The 16,858-nt window shown below is 40.0% G+C and overlaps 1 long non-coding RNA gene across 1 annotated transcript in view; it reads right to left on the bottom strand.

The window, feature by feature from the left end:
- Positions 1 to 357: 357 nt before the first annotated feature.
- LOC131033776 (uncharacterized) overlaps positions 358 to 16,858 on the bottom strand; it is a 46,617-nt gene continuing 30,116 nt past the window's right edge. Inside the window, exon 3 of the long non-coding RNA XR_009372070.1 lies at positions 358 to 472. This is a non-coding gene — a long non-coding RNA (uncharacterized LOC131033776). The remainder of the gene's footprint in view (positions 473 to 16,858) is intronic.

Here is a 16,858-nt window from a genome sequence, read left to right as displayed (position 1 = left end):
CATTAAATTCCTCTTTTGATTTAATAACTTAACAATTAAATCACATAATATTTATTTCTTAGAACAAAACATAAATAATTAAATTTATTTTATTTTTCTAATTTTACTTGATAATCATTATTGCAATCATATATTTAAATTAAATTCTATTTTAACAACTTTAAATAAAGAATGATTAGTCAAGAATGAAATATTGTACATATAAATCAAGTTATGTTTACCTCTTGATTTCAAATAGTAAATTAATTAAATATTCTTAGCTATCCAATTTAAACTATAATCATAATTAAATCAAATAATTATTTCTATCTAACCAAACAAGGAATAAAGTTCACAATGAAATAACATTTGGTTCATTCAATCAAACATGTATCAATAATGAACTACTTGAGTGTGTGAATAGATCACATCAAACCAACCATTGCTAGAAGGCTAGCTAACCTCTACCTCAACCATGTTCTCATCTTCACCCCTGCCAACAACTCAAGAAACTCAATTTTACATTAGCATATCTGTATATAAAAATCATTTTTCATCATCAAATATTTCATATATTTCTAAATAATCATCATGGGTAATTGATCCATAATCTAAATTCAAATTAAATATAAAGTCGGCAATCAATATATATATTAATTACTATTCTAGTTATGTCATTTTATGTCCAAAATATTAATAATAATTATGTCTAATAAAATTCGGGGTTGTGACAGGATTTTGATTTCTTGGTCCCTTCCTTTGTCGTTGATGTCAAAGGGGGAGTGTAGAGAAGTGAAAAATGTTGATCTAAGGGGGGAGCCTTTGATTTTTGGAGTCCAATTGTTATATTTTTGGAGTATTGCAGTGTATAGTATTTTGGTTTTGGTTCTGACACATAGTCGTTTTCATTGAGTGTTGCCATCAATGCCAAAGGGGGAGATTGTTGGCAAGAGACAATGCATAGACGATTGGATGTTGTCATTGATGGCAACTGAGGTCAGATATCCCATCCACAGTTCATGATTTGTTCATACCGGAAGAGTGGTTGAGTTTTGGGGAGGTCCAGTGAGATAGTACAAGTCATCTGACAAAGTGTATAATATTTTGATTGGTGGTTCATTTTGGTTGGATACTTGGTGTTGCGGATCTCTTGAAATAATTATGGATGTGTAATCTACCTTATTTTAGGTTTGTGACCACCGGTGATGATTCTTGAGTGAGTTAGAAGATTCGGTGTCCAAGTTTTTGGTTAGAACAATGTTCATCAGCAGTTACGTGTGGATATTCATTGTGCGAATCTTGTGGATCAATTTTGATGATCATTTGTGAGGATGTTTAGCTAACATGTGAGAAGCATGCGGACAATTCTTTTTGGTCTGCATGATTGTTTTGATTCAGATTGAGCCAACTTGTTATACACATTTCATTTGCATGTTATGCATTTTTGGGTCGACATGTAAAATATTTAATTTGATGTTGTGGATATAAAATGTAGTGGCCAAACTTTAGGGCAAAAACATAACAACATTTTTTTTTAAATAGAGCTTAATTACTCATGTTTACGTAAAGTCAAGGCGTGGATGCTCACTAAGTTTTACTAACTTGATTACCCTATCGTCAACTTAATGTGATCTCTAATGTGAACAGATAAATGTTTTATTTAAATTTTAATTGAAATGACAACATGCAACATACATTGACTATGTGGGGTAAATTAACCCCTTAAGCCTTTGCTCTATATTACACTCAATGGGGAATAGTTTTTTGAAATAATTTAAAGATACCATCCTAGAGTTAACAATGATACTTTAATTTGATTGGTTAAATTATTTATTAACTCACATCTAAGTGCTTGAAAAAGCTCCATTCAGTTAAAATATAACTTTCCAAAGGATTATAATCCAATTCCCCTAGGAATGACTATTTAAGTCTACTTTCGTTTAGAGTTAATTAAATTAACTCAAATAATACCATATTAACTTTATTGCTAAGTGGATGGCGACGCTGCGTGCGATGGAGGTTGAGTGCGGGCTAGGGCATCACAACCCTATCTCGTAGGCAGACCTACTGGCTGGTGTGGCGGCGTGCGGGTAGAGACTGCGGATGGGGGTGCTGCTGTGGGAAGGTTGGCGTTGAGGTTGTAGGGGAAGGTGGAGTGGTGGCTGTGGGGAGAGGGAGATAGGTGTTGTGGGGGGCAGGGGCTCAGGGTCCCTGGGAATCTGCAGCTTGTGCGTGGGGTTGAGCTGGGGGAGGCTCAAGCTTCGGGGGGGTGAGGGTGCGTGCTGCATGCAGGGTTTGGAGACTTTGACCAGCTCCCTTTGAAGGGTGGGCTCTCCGAGCGGTGAGATGCTTAGATCTGGTGGTGAGGCCTCGAAGGCGCCTCATGTTTTGGAGGTTCAGGCTGCAGGGGGTTTGAAACCCCCGTCCCATAATTTAAAAATATATGATAATAACCTTTTTGCCTCAGAGTCTGGGGTTGGAAACGCCGGAGGTTCGCGGATTTCAAAGATTAATGGCTGTCTGGAGAAGTGTAGCGAGATACCCAGGGTGAGTATTCCTCCGGAGATGATAGTAGAAGATGTGGAGTATTTTTCCAAACATTCGTTATAGTGCAAGTTTTTGGGGATGAGGGTCTCTTTGTAGTTTTTGGAAAACTGGGCCCAGAGAACTTGGGCTCTAGAAGCGGAAGGGGAGATGGAGATCATGTTACTGGAGAGCAATTATCTCATGGTTACCTTCAATTGCATGGAGGATCAGAGTAGGGTTTTTGAAGGAGGGTCGTATTTTTACAATCAGGTGGGATTTTTTATCAAACCCTAGCATGCAGGGTTCAACCCTTTGGAGGAACTCCCGAATAGGGTCCCAGTGTGGGTCTACTTACTACGACTTCCGGTGGAATTTTGTCGGGAGGATGTGCTTCGAATGCTCGCTTTAGTGCTTGGGAGGCCAGTTGGAGCATCCTCGCAAACCCTAGGGAGAAGGGTAATGACCTTCGCTCGCATTTGTGTTGAGATTGATCTTAGTAAGCCTTTGCCAGATGCTATTGATATGTGTGCAGGTTCTTATTCCTAGGTGCAACAACTGGATTATGAGACTTTACCTTTTCGGTGTCGACTATGTCATGAGTACGGCCACTTGCAGTGCAAGTACCCTAGGTATAAACCGATGGTGCAACAATCTCAACAGCTGAACCGTAACACAAATGGGGTTGATAAAGGAAAAGCCGCTATGACTGGGGAAGTTGTGGGTACTGATGGTTTTGTCCCAGTTAAGACGAAGAATAGGAATCGGGGACAAAACAGGACCCTACAGGTGAGACAGGAGGAGGATACTTTCAACAGGTTTGAAGCCCTGGACGACCTCACCCAGTAGGAGGTAAACCCTGGGCTGACTCCATTGGATCAGGGTGCTCTAGGGTTGGCAGATGATAGTGTATTTAGGGACTCGACCCAGGCTTTGCAAATTGTGGGGAGCTAGCAAATGGAGATGGATCAGCCAAGTGTAGCCCAATTGGGATCCATACCTAGTGTTGTAGTGGAGTTGGTTGGGGGGGAGGTTTCTCCTTCTGCTCAAAAAATGGAACCTGTTGGGGCCAAAAGTAACAAGATGGGCGTACACTTGGGTCTCCACCAGAAGGACATTAAGAAAGGATCATCAGAGAAGAGTTCTAAGGTTGGAAGAAAAAAGGACTTAGAGAAGATCAAATTGATGGGGGAGAATTTGGTTGAGTCAGGATCAGTAAAGACTTTGGATTCACACTTTTCCAATCCCCCTAAATGATTGTTTTATCATGGAATGTAAGGGGCTTGAACAGTGGCCCTGGGGGAAAAGTCAGTGTCAGTGTATTGGTGTTGTGGGCTCCTCGAGAGGGGTGGCATGTCTTTGGAACCCTCTAAGGATTCCTCCTGACTGGTGGGTGGCCTCCAGATCTTCGTTATCCGAGGTTGTCTCGAGTCTTGAGACTGAGGAATATATCTTGGTTACTAACATCTATGCCCCCACTGATCTTCAGGGCAAGCAGAATTTATGGGCCCATATCTGAGGTATGCGGAGGTTGGCCCCTTTGCATCCTTGGATTATGGCGGGTGATTTCAATGCCATCCATGAGTTGAGTGAGAAGAAGGGGGGTGTTATGTGGTTAGAACCTTCGTCTTTCCTTTTTCGAGATAATATAGCTTTGTTGCATCTTGTTGACATTAAGCCTGGTAATGGTCTGTTCACCTGGAACAATAGGAGGTTAGGGGAGTATTGGATTGCGGAAAGGTTGGATTGTTTTCTGGTTTCTAGTTTTTGGATTGGTGGGGAGTGGTCTACTAGCTCGGAGATTCTTGATTGGAGAGGATCCGATCATTGGCCCATTAAGTTGGTTTCTTCTTCTACTCGGGTTGCTCCTTCTTTCAAATTCCAACTTATGTGGCTTCGGGATCCTGCTTTGCAGACTCTTGTTGCAGATTGGTGGAGACAAGGGAGGCCGGCCTTCGGTATTGCTATGTATACTTTTGCCAAGCAATTGCAATTTGTTAAGTTTCAGCTTAAAAAGTGGAACTGCCAGGGTTTCGGAAATATTTTCCATGCTAAGAAAGTTTCTCAAATTGAGTTAAATGCAATCACCAGTGACATCAGAGAGCATGGTTTGTCGGAAGCTCTGCTTAGGGAGGAAGATAGGGTTGTCAAGGCTCTAGAGGAATGGGAGCTTAGGGAGGAATTTTTTTGGAAACATAGAGCTCGTATTGATTGGCTGCAAGAGGGTGATAAGAACATGACTTTCTTCTTCAACTTGGTGAAAGCTAGAAGACATGGAAATGCCATTCCGGTTCTGGTTAATGATAGAGGTGAGCAAATTTTATCTCTTCAGGAGATTTATAGGGAGTCGTTACTTTATTTCCAGGCCCTCTTCAGGGAGGAGGCTTAGGGGGAACTGGTGGAGGAGAATCAAGTTCTTGATTGCATCCCCTCTCTAGTTACCAGGGAGATGAATGAGTAGCTTATGGGACCCATTTCGTTGGAGGAACTTGAGAGGATTGTTTTTCACATGAGAAAGGGAAAGGCCCCTGGTCCGGATGGGTTCCCGGTAGAATTCTTTCAAGAGTTCTGGGATATTATCAAATTGGACTTATGGGAAGTTGTTCAGGAGTCCCAGAGGAATAAGCAGATGCTTCGGGTGTTGAATGCAACCTTCATCGCTCTTATCTCCAAGTGCGATGGGGCTGACAGGTTAGGTCAATTCCGACCCATCTCCCTCTGCAATGTGATTTACAAGATTATCTCTAAGCTGATAGCGGATAGGCTGAAAAGGTGTCTGGGGGATGTTATCTCTGAAGAGCAGAGTGGGTTTGTGGAAGGGCGCCAAATTTTGGATGGTGTGGTTATTACTACGGAGACTATTCACTCTATGACAAACTCCAAGGAAAAAGCTATGTTCATTAAGTTGGATATGGCTAAGGCTTATGATAGAGTTCGTTGGTCCTTCCTTCAGAAGATTCTCAGGGCGTTTGGCTTTGCTAACGAATGGATCCAATGGGTAATGAGTTGTGTGACATCTGCATCTTTCTTGTTGCTAATCAATGACGACCATACTGAGCTGTTTGGTGTGTTTAGGGGTCTTCGCCAAGGGGACCCCCTATCGCCATACCTATTCATTCTTTTGGCTGAGGGCCTGGGGAGGTTGATTAAACATAATGTGGGTCGGGGAATTATTCAGGGATGGAGCTGGGGTAATGACTTGCAACTGCAGTCTCACTTGCAGTTTGTGGATGACACGACCCTAATTGGTCTTGCTCGGATCAGAGAGACCACTAATCTGAGAAAGGTTTTGGATGTTTATCTTGCAGCTTCGGGCCAGATGATTAATGAGGATAAATATTATATCCTCTTTTTCAATACTTTGGGTCCTATTCAAAGGAGGATTGCTCTTATCCTAAGATTCCAAGCTAGCTCTTTGCCCTTAACTTATTTGGGTATTCCTATTTGTCCTGGTAACCCTCCTAAGGACTCCTAGCAGGGCATCTTGGATAAATTTCGCACGAAGGTTGATCACTGGACTAATAGATGGTTATCCTTTGTTGGGAGGGTTCAGTTGATCCAGTCGATGGTTTAGGCTCTTCCGACTTTTTGATGTATGCTTCAAGTGGTGCCTAAGTGGTTCTTGAAGGGATTGGACTCTCTGGCTAGGCAATTCTTATGGGCGGGTAGCCTCTCCTCCTCCAAATGGAGTCTTGTCAATTGGGAGTTGGTGTGTAGCCTGAAGTAGTCGGAGGGGCTTGGGTTAAGGCAGTCTATCTTATTTGGGGAGGCTTTGGTGGCTAAATTGTACTAGAGGTGGTGTGTGGAGCAGGATTGTGGCTGGGCTAGGATTTTGGCCTACAAATATATGCACAGGATCTCGATGGAGGAAATTCCAAGATATCCGTTGGAGGGTAAAGTCTCAAAAATTTGGAGTACTCTTAAGAAAGGGGCCTCCCTTATTAAGGAAGGTCTCTTTTGGATTTGCAGGAGGGGGGAAGAGGTCTTATTCTGGAACGACTCTTGGGATAGTTACCCCCCATCCTGGATCAGTTTCCCAAACTTGGGACTCTTTGCCAGAGGTTTTTGGAGGCAGGGTGGTCTAGGGTGAGTGACTTCAAGGTTGTGTATAGGTGTGGGCAGCTGGAGATGGAGCGGTGGAAGACCCCTAATGAGTGGTCGGTTGCTGGGATGGAGGAAGAGTGTGCGGAGTTGTATGGCATTTTGGCGAATAGACACTATAGCTCTCTCAAGGGTAGGGACAGACTTGCTTGGCTCCCTATTCCTAAGGGCGTCTTTACTGTTGCCAGTGGATACCGGGTATTGTTGAACCAAAGACTTGAGGGAAGAGAGGTGCCTTGGTGGAAACAAGTGTGGAATGGTCTTTCTTGGCCAAAGTGTAATTGCTTCGCCTGGACTTTGGCCTTGAATAGATGCCTAACCTGGGACAATATCCGCAAGCGAGGATTTTTGGGGCCTTCCATTTGTGCCTTGTGCGGTAATGGGGAGGAAGACTCCTCACACCTGTTTTTCAGATGCCCCTTCTCTATTCTTATTTGGCACTATTGGTGGGGGGTGTGGAAGCATCCTTGTGTTCACGTGGATTCACTGGTGGAGTTTTGGAGCAGCTTGGGCAGACCTCCTATCTTCTCCTCCTTCCTCCAGACTGTCTGGTTCATTGGGCCCATCTTCATTTTGTGGCAGATTTGGCTCGAAAGGAACAAGAGGATCTTTCGAGAGGTCAGACTGATGGTTCAGCAGGTGTGGAATAGAATCATGGTTATGATCAGGGAGACGGTGGAAGCAAAATTTGAGGTGCATTTTCCTCTGAATAAAGATGAGGCGGATATTGTGAGAAGGTTGGGACTGCAAGGTTTGTCCCCTGCCTCAGCTTGTGTCAGGAGAGGTAGACATTCTTTGAAGAAGGTCAAAGGATCGGAAGATGGATTCCTCCTCAGGATGAGATTATCAAAATTAATACCGACAGTTCCTCTAGGGGTAACCCAGGCCCTCCTGGGATTGGTGGTGTGGGTAGGAATAGTATGGGGGAGGTGGTCCTCTTATTTTCAATTCCTAAAGGGTGGCATTCTAATAATTTTATGGAGGGTTTTTCTATTCTCTATGCCTTGGAGTGTGCCTAGGAGTTAGGTTGCAGAAAGGTTATCTGTGAATAAGACTCTCAAGTTGTGGTGAACTTGTTGACAGAGCAGAAGGTGAGTGGAGTGCATTGGTAGTTGGCAGAGATTGTTCGTCAGATTATTCATATTAGCTCGGATATGGAGCAGGTAACTTTCATCCATATTCCTCGTGAGTGGAATAGAGCTACAGAATGTTTGGCCAAGTGGGCCTCGAAACATGGTAGTGACTGGAAAGTTGAAGGGTGGGATCATCTTTCCTCAGATTATTGTCAGGACTTGTAGAAGATTCTGGCTGAGGACTGGGATGGGTATGGGATTGGTTGATTTTGGTTTGGGCTTGTGGTTCCTTTATAGGGCCTTAGGGCCTTGGGTCTCTATGTAATTCTTGTGTCTGATTTTCAATAAAAAATTTACCCCCTTTTTTCAAAAAAAAAAATTGTATTGCTGAGTGTATTATTTAATTGTGAGTTTTCTAATTTTAATATATTATATTAGGGTGAATTCACAAAGTTGGTTCCCACTTTTGCCAACGAAGGAATTTGGCGAAAGTGGGAATTTCGGATTTGCCAGTGTTCGAGCGAAATACAAATGTTCGCTCGGACTACCCCTGGGAGTCCGAGCGAACCAAACTGTTCAGTTGGGTTCGCTCAAACATCGAGTGGGTTCGCTCGAACATCGAGCGTGCCAAAATCAAGCTCACTTGTTCGAGCGAATGGGGGTTCGCTCGAACCCCTTTTGGTTCGAGCGAACCCAATCCGATCGAACTCGTGTTCGTTCGAACCCCAAAATTAGAAGTTTCTCCCAAAAAATTTCAGAGTTCTGAAGAATTAATGACTTCGGAGCTCTGGTTCAATGCACGAATGAAATAATCTTGATAACCCAAAAATATTAGATGGTAGTACTCGAAGCAAGCTTTCCAACGAATATAATTTTGTAATATTTTGAATTTATTATGTTCTTGATTTTTTAATTTTATTAAAAATTGGTTTTTCACCAAACATGAACTTCTCTGTTCAACGCATTGGGAAAAATAAGAAACTAATTCAAAAAAATTCTGAAAAATATCTATGCCCTTGGTATTGATGTCTTCTTTCTAACAAAAAAAAATAAATTGAATTTCGATTTATATAGAACAAGTTATGTGTTCAAACGTAAACCTATGTTTGAATTATGACTAGTCGGACTTCAAAACTTTATAAAATGAAAAATATTGAACATATCGCTATAAAACCAAATGCAAGCCCTGGATATTGATGTTACAAACCAAAATTCGAAAGAATTGAGTTTTTATCATTTATAGAAAAAAAGTTATGCGTTTCGGGAGGCACATCACTCTTAAAAAATGTAGTTTGTTGTAAAAAACTACTTTTCGAGGGAGATGGAAAATTTTTTAAAAAATCTTTCAAAAAAATTTGAAAAAAATGTATATAGAATCTACAAACAAAATGCTAGAAATCACTAATTTACATCATCTTCAAATTTTTAATAGTTTAAAAGTTATTGTTCTCGGAAGTTGAAGATTATTTTAAAAATGTACATCTCAGTGTCAAAAGTGGCAAAAAAGTGGGAACCATTATTGTGAGTTCACCCATTAATATCAATATAAAATCTTTATATATATATGTAGCATCGTAAATTGTACGCACTTGCTACGGTGGTACAATTTCACACCTAGTTTAGCACCCGCCTTGGCGCATTTTGCATTTTGCATTGCATTTCCCCTTTAGCACTTAATTAATTAAATTAATTAGGTCTAAGGTCCTATTTTATCATTTCCTACATCATAAAGTTGGGCCCTTTCATTAAAGTGTGCCCTTTTCATTTTATTCCTCCAATACATCATTTAATCAAAAACCCTAATTAGGTCCTATTTTGAACTTGGGGGCTTGATTTTGAGGGTCAAAACATCTCAAAATCAGCTGTAACTTCGGGATTCTCTCTAAAATCATCATATCTGATGGCCCTGAAAATTTGGTGAAAAGTTGTCGGGACCATGGCGCCCAGAGTGCAACATGGTCCCGGACATTTTTCCCGAAATTTTAGGAGCGCAATCCAATCATAAAATAAAGCTTAACCCCAAGAAATTGGCGGGAGATTCAATCTCTAAGTCGGCCTAAAGTTGAAATTAAGACCTAGGGTTTCATATATAAGAGCTCTCTTTCTTCATTTGAAAGGATCCGAATTTTGGCTTTCAAGGACCTTCTATGCAGCGAAAGAGCAGATCTTTGAAGACTTCAACAACATTCAACATCCCTCTATCAAGCATTCATCAATTTCATTCATTCACTTAGGGCTTGGAAGACATTGAAGAACAATAGGAGATTACCGACTGAAGATTGGCTTGTACCCCTCCTTTGAGGGTTGGGTATGATTTCATGTTGTTTTCATGTCTTTGCATAAGCTTCAATATATCCTTTATTCATGCTTTAGATCACTTTGCATCTTGATTTGGAGCATTTACATTATCATTTACAAGCAATTAGGGTTTACTTTCTAGGTTGCTCTAGTTTGCTTTCTTGCATTTAAAGACCTTGCACACACACTAGGTCTGCACACACAATACATTTTACAATACAACTTGGCTATTCGTGGAGGTGGAAATCACCGAAGCGGGGGTTTGACTAAGGCAAAACCCTATATAGCCGCCCACCACACCTTTTCAGATATAAGTGCAGGTTTTAGAATTCGGACGACGCCGCAAGTTACAGATCTGGAAGAAGCAGACGGAGACCGAACTTCACACCAAATCTCAGAGCAAAAGACCAGGACAGGGGCGTGGGGCGCCCTGGTCCTGCCAGGACAGGGGCGTTGGGCGCCCTGGTCCTTCTGACAATAGTTTTCAGCATTTTTGACAGCTTTGCAAAACAACAGTTTCCAGAGCAGTTTCAGGGGCAGAATCAGGACAGTGGCGCCCGCGCCCCCGTCCCGAACATTTTTCAGTCAGATTTTAACTCCGAGTACGCATTTGCATTCTTGTCTTGTCCTTGTGTTTACAGCTTTCCATTGTTTAAGTTCAATTCTGCAATCTTGTTATTAGTTCATACTTGCACTTTGGGGTTAGGGATTGAACTTGCATCATTTTATCTTTCAATTGCAACAAAGGAATAGAAATCCTAATAGGTAGCCCGTGGCTCTCTCTTCCACTAGAAGAAGTAGCCAATTGTGTGATACCTCTAGGCTCTTTCGTATTCCACAAGTGTGTGGTTGAAAGTGAGATTAGGGCATGTTTGCTTAGTGTCACTTTTTCTCCCACACATTTTGGTGAACCCGACGTGAATCTATCATTGCTTCCTCTTGCATTGCATTTGTTAGATCTAGATCTAGATTTAGTGTGTTTTCATTTCATTTTCATTAAAAAGAAAAAAAAAGAAAAAAAAAAGTGTGTTTCTTTGCATTGTGTGTTTAAATTTTATGCAATTTCAAAATGTCAGATTTTTATTTGCAAGATGTTCATATTTGTGGTGATTATGAGTTAGATGAAGCTTTAGATGAATTTTTGAAACCTAAATATACCAAATCTTCATTTTACCAAAAAATCATAAACATTGTTACTATGCCATTTCGTTGTGATGAGAAAGATAAGTCGAATGATTCCTCTCAAGGGTACATTCCTATCAACTCTTCCACTAAATCTAGTAACATGGTTGTTTTCAATGATCCCCTCTATGAAGAGATATCTCCTTTTGAATCAAAAGATAAACCTTTTAATAGATGTGATCATGCTTTGTTAGATGATGCCCTTGATGACTTTGTGGCTCCTAAAAAACGCTCCCTTCATGAGGATCCTTTTGTGCAAGAAGATGACATTATCCCTACATTTCCTAGTGATGGCCTTTCCTTTTCCAACAAAATTCCCACTAGAGATGATGAATTAATGGTAAATGCTTACCCTTCTCCTAAAGTTGGTCTTACCCATAAGCATCCCTTAGAGAAAGAAGATGAAATAATAAGCAATTTCCTTAATTCTCTCTCCCCTAAAGATCATATTGAACATATTTTGAGGAAAGAGGATGAGTTTAACACATCTATTGATGCTCTCCCTCCTAAGGATGAGGAATTAATAAACAATGTTATCTCCTCTCCCGAAATTGACAATACTTCAAACATTCCTTTCAACAACCTCACTATTTGGGATGAACCATTGGAAGAAGGTATAGATTATTCTCTACCCCTAGCCAAAGGGGATGAAATCAAGATTGGCAACTCCTTTGATAGTTTCTCCCCTTCCTTGAATCTCAATTATTCTCCCTCTAAAAATAAAGCATCTCCCTCTCCTCAACTTGGTTCTACTCATAAGGAAACCCTAGTTCAAAGCAAAATGGTTAACATCTCTTTCAAAGATCTCCCTCTCAAAAGTGAGACTTTAGAGAGTAGTGTTGATCCTTCTCCTAGAGAGTTTATTCCCCATGTAGATCCTGTGATGATAAAGGATGATATGACCTTTCCTAGTATTACTCTTCCTACTAGAACATCAATGCCTACCCCTTGTCTCTCTCCTAAAATTGATTTAATCTATGATAAGATTTTAGTGCAAGAGAAGACTATCAATAATTCTTCCAACACTTTTGTTCATTCCTCTAAACCATCCTCAATCAATTTGATACATGTGAATGAAACACCTAACAAACCTCTCTTCACTGTCCAAGGTGCTTGTCCTTCTCAAAATTCTCAACCTTTAAATAAGCCTATCTTAGTGGTTCAAGGTGGTTATGCTAATGATTCTTTTTGCACTCCTAAGAAACCGGTTATTACTGTGCAAGGAGGTTATTCCTCTAAGAGCCCTTATGAGTATGCTAAGCAATTGACTAGAGAGAGTTATCATGCGGTTGCCCATACTTATAATACTAGAAACAATAGGCAACCTAATCCTCCTCCAGTTATCCCCACTTCGCTTCCTCCTTCCCAACCTATTCTTCCTCAAGCTCCACGTATTTCACAAGTTCTTTGTAAGGAATATGATCTCATAGAACAACTTAAAGCTACCCCTACTAAGATATCCCTTTGGGATTTGATCCAAACTTCTTCCGCTCATCATGGGATGTTACAAGATGCCTTAAAAGATTTGAATGTTCCTCCACCTAATACATCTAGTAATATAGTGTCTTTGGTTAACTCTATGATGAATCCTAAAGCTCAAATTGTGTTTACTCAAGATGAGTTGCCTACTAGTGAAATTCAACATCAATATGATCCCTTGATGATTGTGGTTATCATAAATGACACTGCTATAAGACGAACACTGGTTGATAAGGGCTCTGGCCTTAATGTGTGTAGCATTAATCTATTGCATAAGATGAATGTGGATACATCCCTTATTGAGCTTGACTCTCATCCCATTCGAGGCTTTGATAATGTGGCTAAGTCTTCATTAGGTATTATCACCTTACCCATCACAGTGGGACCTGTTACTTTGCCTACTCCTATCCATGTTATGTCGGGAAATCTAACATACAACTTGTTATTAGGGAGACCTTGGATTCACGGTATGCAAGCTGTCCCCTCTACATTGCATAGACAAGTTAAATTCATTTATAACAATAAGACATATACCTTGATAGGTGATACTAATTTTCAAGCTTGTTTGCAAACATCTACTTCCAAAGGGAGTTCTTCTAAATCTTCCTCTTCTAGTGATGACTCTTTACCTATGGACAAATCATCATCCTCTGATAATCAAAATTCTTTGGATGAAGATTCTTCTCAACTTGAATCTACACATGAAGAGGCTTTTGATCCTGAGAAGGTTCTCGCAGAAGACGATTGGGGATCTCTTGATTTTAATCCCACCTTTGTAGGTGAATATAGGGTTCCTCCTAGAGATCTTAAAGGTAAAAAGAAGGAAGAAACTAGAGATCAATCAGTCTTACTTGAACCTATGAGCAATAATTTTGTGGCCGCTTCTCAAACTTCTTCTCCTCACACTTCGAATTCTGAAGGATTTGATTCTTTGTCTTATGAAAAACCACCTTCTCTTCCTGAAATGGCTGATCGTTATGGTCATGGTTTTCGCATTTTTGCTAAGCATGGGTATCATGGAAATGGTTGTGGCACTCATGAACAAGGGATAAAAGTTCCTCTAGAGACTAATTTTCACAATTATGCCTTTGGACTCGGCTATAATCCCTGCAAACGTACCAAAGCATCTAAAAGACCATCTCTCAATGTGAATGCTATATTTAGTAGTGATGATGATCTCACTTCAACTAAATCATCTTCTATTTCTATCAACTCTCATTCCCCTCATAAGGAAATCTTGGCAATGAACAAATCTCTTTATGAATCCCCTCAAATTTCTAAATCCACTTATGAATCTTTATCTCCTATTCATCATAAAGTCCTTTCCTCTAGGGATAAGGCTCTAATAAATTACACTCATCCCTCTTCTAAGATTTCATGTGACTTTTCTTCTTCAATTTTTATCATTTTATACATGTTTTTGATCTCACTTATAGTTGAGCATTTAACATGTCATATTCAAATACCTCATTTAGTCTATCATGTCTTTAAATAACATTAATGGCTATTATGTTGCTCATCATTATGTGACATTGGTAGCTCATTTACTGGGGGATCATTGTCATTCATGATGGTACAATTTCAAGTGCAATCATATTTTTGAAGCAACATAATAGCCTAATTTTCTTGTTCCTAGGGGGACAAGAGTGATTTCATACATCTCTTCTTTTTATGGTTAAAATTTCCCTTTGGGGTAATAATGTGGAAATATTGATCATCTTTTCTTTAGAATCCTCTTTTCCTAGATATGGGAGAAGATGTGTATTCTCTTTCTTACCTTACCCACTTCTTGTGAGGAGCATTTTACATTCACTAATGTCTTGCTTGCATGAACTCATGTCAGTATGTAGTACATTTTTCTTATGTCTAAATCTCTCCCTGGAAGATTGTGTAAGTCCTTCTCATTGACCTTATCCTTGGGAGGCAATGATCTTTCCTTATTTTTATCTAAGGATCCACTTTTTCCTATTTCGTGGATGGTGTGAACTTTATTACTTGACGTTATGCCTTGTACGCATTTGTTGTTGTTTGTTCAAGGATTCTCTCTTACAAGAGGTGTAAGTCCTTGACTACAACCTCTTTTGCACTTGGTAAAATACTTCCATAATGAATTCACTCTCCCAATTGGGTTAAAAAGAGTGTCATCCTTCATTAAGAATCACTTTCACCTCGCAAAAGAAGGAAGTATTGCATTCTTATTCTCTTCTTTGTCTTATTCTAGAAGATGTTATATTTGTCTAAAACAATTCCTCTCGGGGATAGGTGTCTTTTGTACAAAGATCTCTTCTCCTCTAAGGATCTCCTTTACGCATACTACAAGATATCCCTTTTCAACTATCTTATCCTTGCTTAAAGAGTGCAAAACTCTCTTGCTTGGATCTATGATATTGTTGCATTTTTGGGGTATCTTATTTTGTGATGAAGGTAGGTATCCTTGTTCTACTTTGCTTATGACATAAACATTACACTTTTTGAGCAATGGGTCATTCTCGGAACCAGAGCACAGACTCTTAGAGCGAGATGTCTCCATTTTTCTTTTATGCAAGGTGATTATTCTCGGAACCAGAGCACAGACTCTTAGAGCGAGATGTCACGCTTTTGTACTATACATATACAGGTTGTAGCATACTCGGGCATAGACTCCTAGGAGGTCCTTTTAACCTTACTTACACACACATGCACGAGGTTGAGTGGAACTAGTAGCATAAGGCTAGACTTTCTCACTCTCCTCCCTTACATGGATCACCTAGACAGACTCTAGGGGCTAGTTTTCCATGTCCTTTTTCACATGGATCACTTAGACAAGATCTAGGGGCGAGAAGTCCGTGTTTTTCTCTCTCAATATTCTTCTCATGGATCACCAATGTGTGTATTCATGCTTTTTTCCTTTCTTTTCTTCTCTTTGCATTTTGTTTCCATTTACATCCTTCATCTTGTGTTAGAGAACTCTCAAATCCTCACACTCTTTGTTGTGTTGGAATTGAGATTTAGTCCTCTTTCTTACCAAATGATTCTCCATTAGTTTTTGATCTCATATCAAATCTTCTTGTGAGCATTTGTCATCAATATTCTTTAACAATTCGAAGTGGTAAACATGATACCCTGTTTCAACTCACTAAAATTAGCAAGCCGAAACAGGGGGGGGCATATAGCTACCCTCGAATTTTCATCACCTTCCTTAGTAAGCATTAGGTGATTTTGTGATCTAACGTGTGTTTTGTAGGGTGTGGTTCCTAACTGTGTACTCCAGATACCGTTGGGGGCTTCGTTCGACAGACTTATGGATATATCCTTTTTCAAATAATGTTTACTTTTCTGTACTTTAGCTTGCATATGCACTTAGTGTTCATATGACCGCTAAAGTGGGGGCTAAATGTAGCGTCGTAAATTGTACGCACTTGCTACGGTGGTACAATTTCACACCTAGTTTAGCACCCGCCTTGGCGCAGTTTGCATTTTGCATTGCATTTCCCCTTTAGCACTTAATTAATTAAATTAATTAGGTCTAAGGTCCTATTTTATCATTTCCTACATCATAAAGTTGGGCCCTTTCATTAAAGTGTGCCCTTTTCATTTTATTCCTCCAATACATCATTTAATCAAAAACCCTAATTAGGTCCTATTTTGAACTTGGGGGCTTGATTTCGGGGGTCAAAACATCTCAAAATCAGCTGTAACTTCGAGATTCTCTCTAAAATCATCATATCTGACGGCCCTGAAAATTTGGTGAAAAGTTGTCGGGACCATGGCGCCCGGAGTGCAACATGGTCCCGGACATTTTTCCCGAAATTTTAGGAGCGCAATCCAATCATAAAATAAAGCTTAACCCCAAGAAATTGGCGGGAGATTCAATCTCTAAGTCGGCCTAAAGTTGAAATTAAGACCTAGGGTTTCATATATAAGAGCTCTCTTTCTTCATTTGAAAGGATCCGAATTTTGGCTTTCAAGGACCTTCTATGCAGCGAAAGAGCAGATCTTTGAAGACTTCAACAACATTCAACATCCCTCTATCAAGCATTCATCAATTTCATTCATTCACTTAGGGCTTGGAAGACATTGAAGAACAATAGGAGATTACCGACTGAAGATTGGCTTGTACCCCTCCTTTGAGGGTTGGGTATGATTTCATGTTGTTTTCATGTCTTTGCATAAGCTTCAATATATCCTTTATTCATGCTTTAGATCACTTTGCATCTTGATTTGGAGCATTTACATTATCATTT

Source organism: Cryptomeria japonica, chromosome 3, assembly GCF_030272615.1.
Source record: "Cryptomeria japonica chromosome 3, Sugi_1.0, whole genome shotgun sequence".
Classification (NCBI taxonomy): Eukaryota; Viridiplantae; Streptophyta; class Pinopsida; order Cupressales; family Cupressaceae; genus Cryptomeria; species Cryptomeria japonica.
Note: the sequence above shows the minus strand (reverse complement) of the source record. Positions and strands in the feature narration are given on the sequence as shown.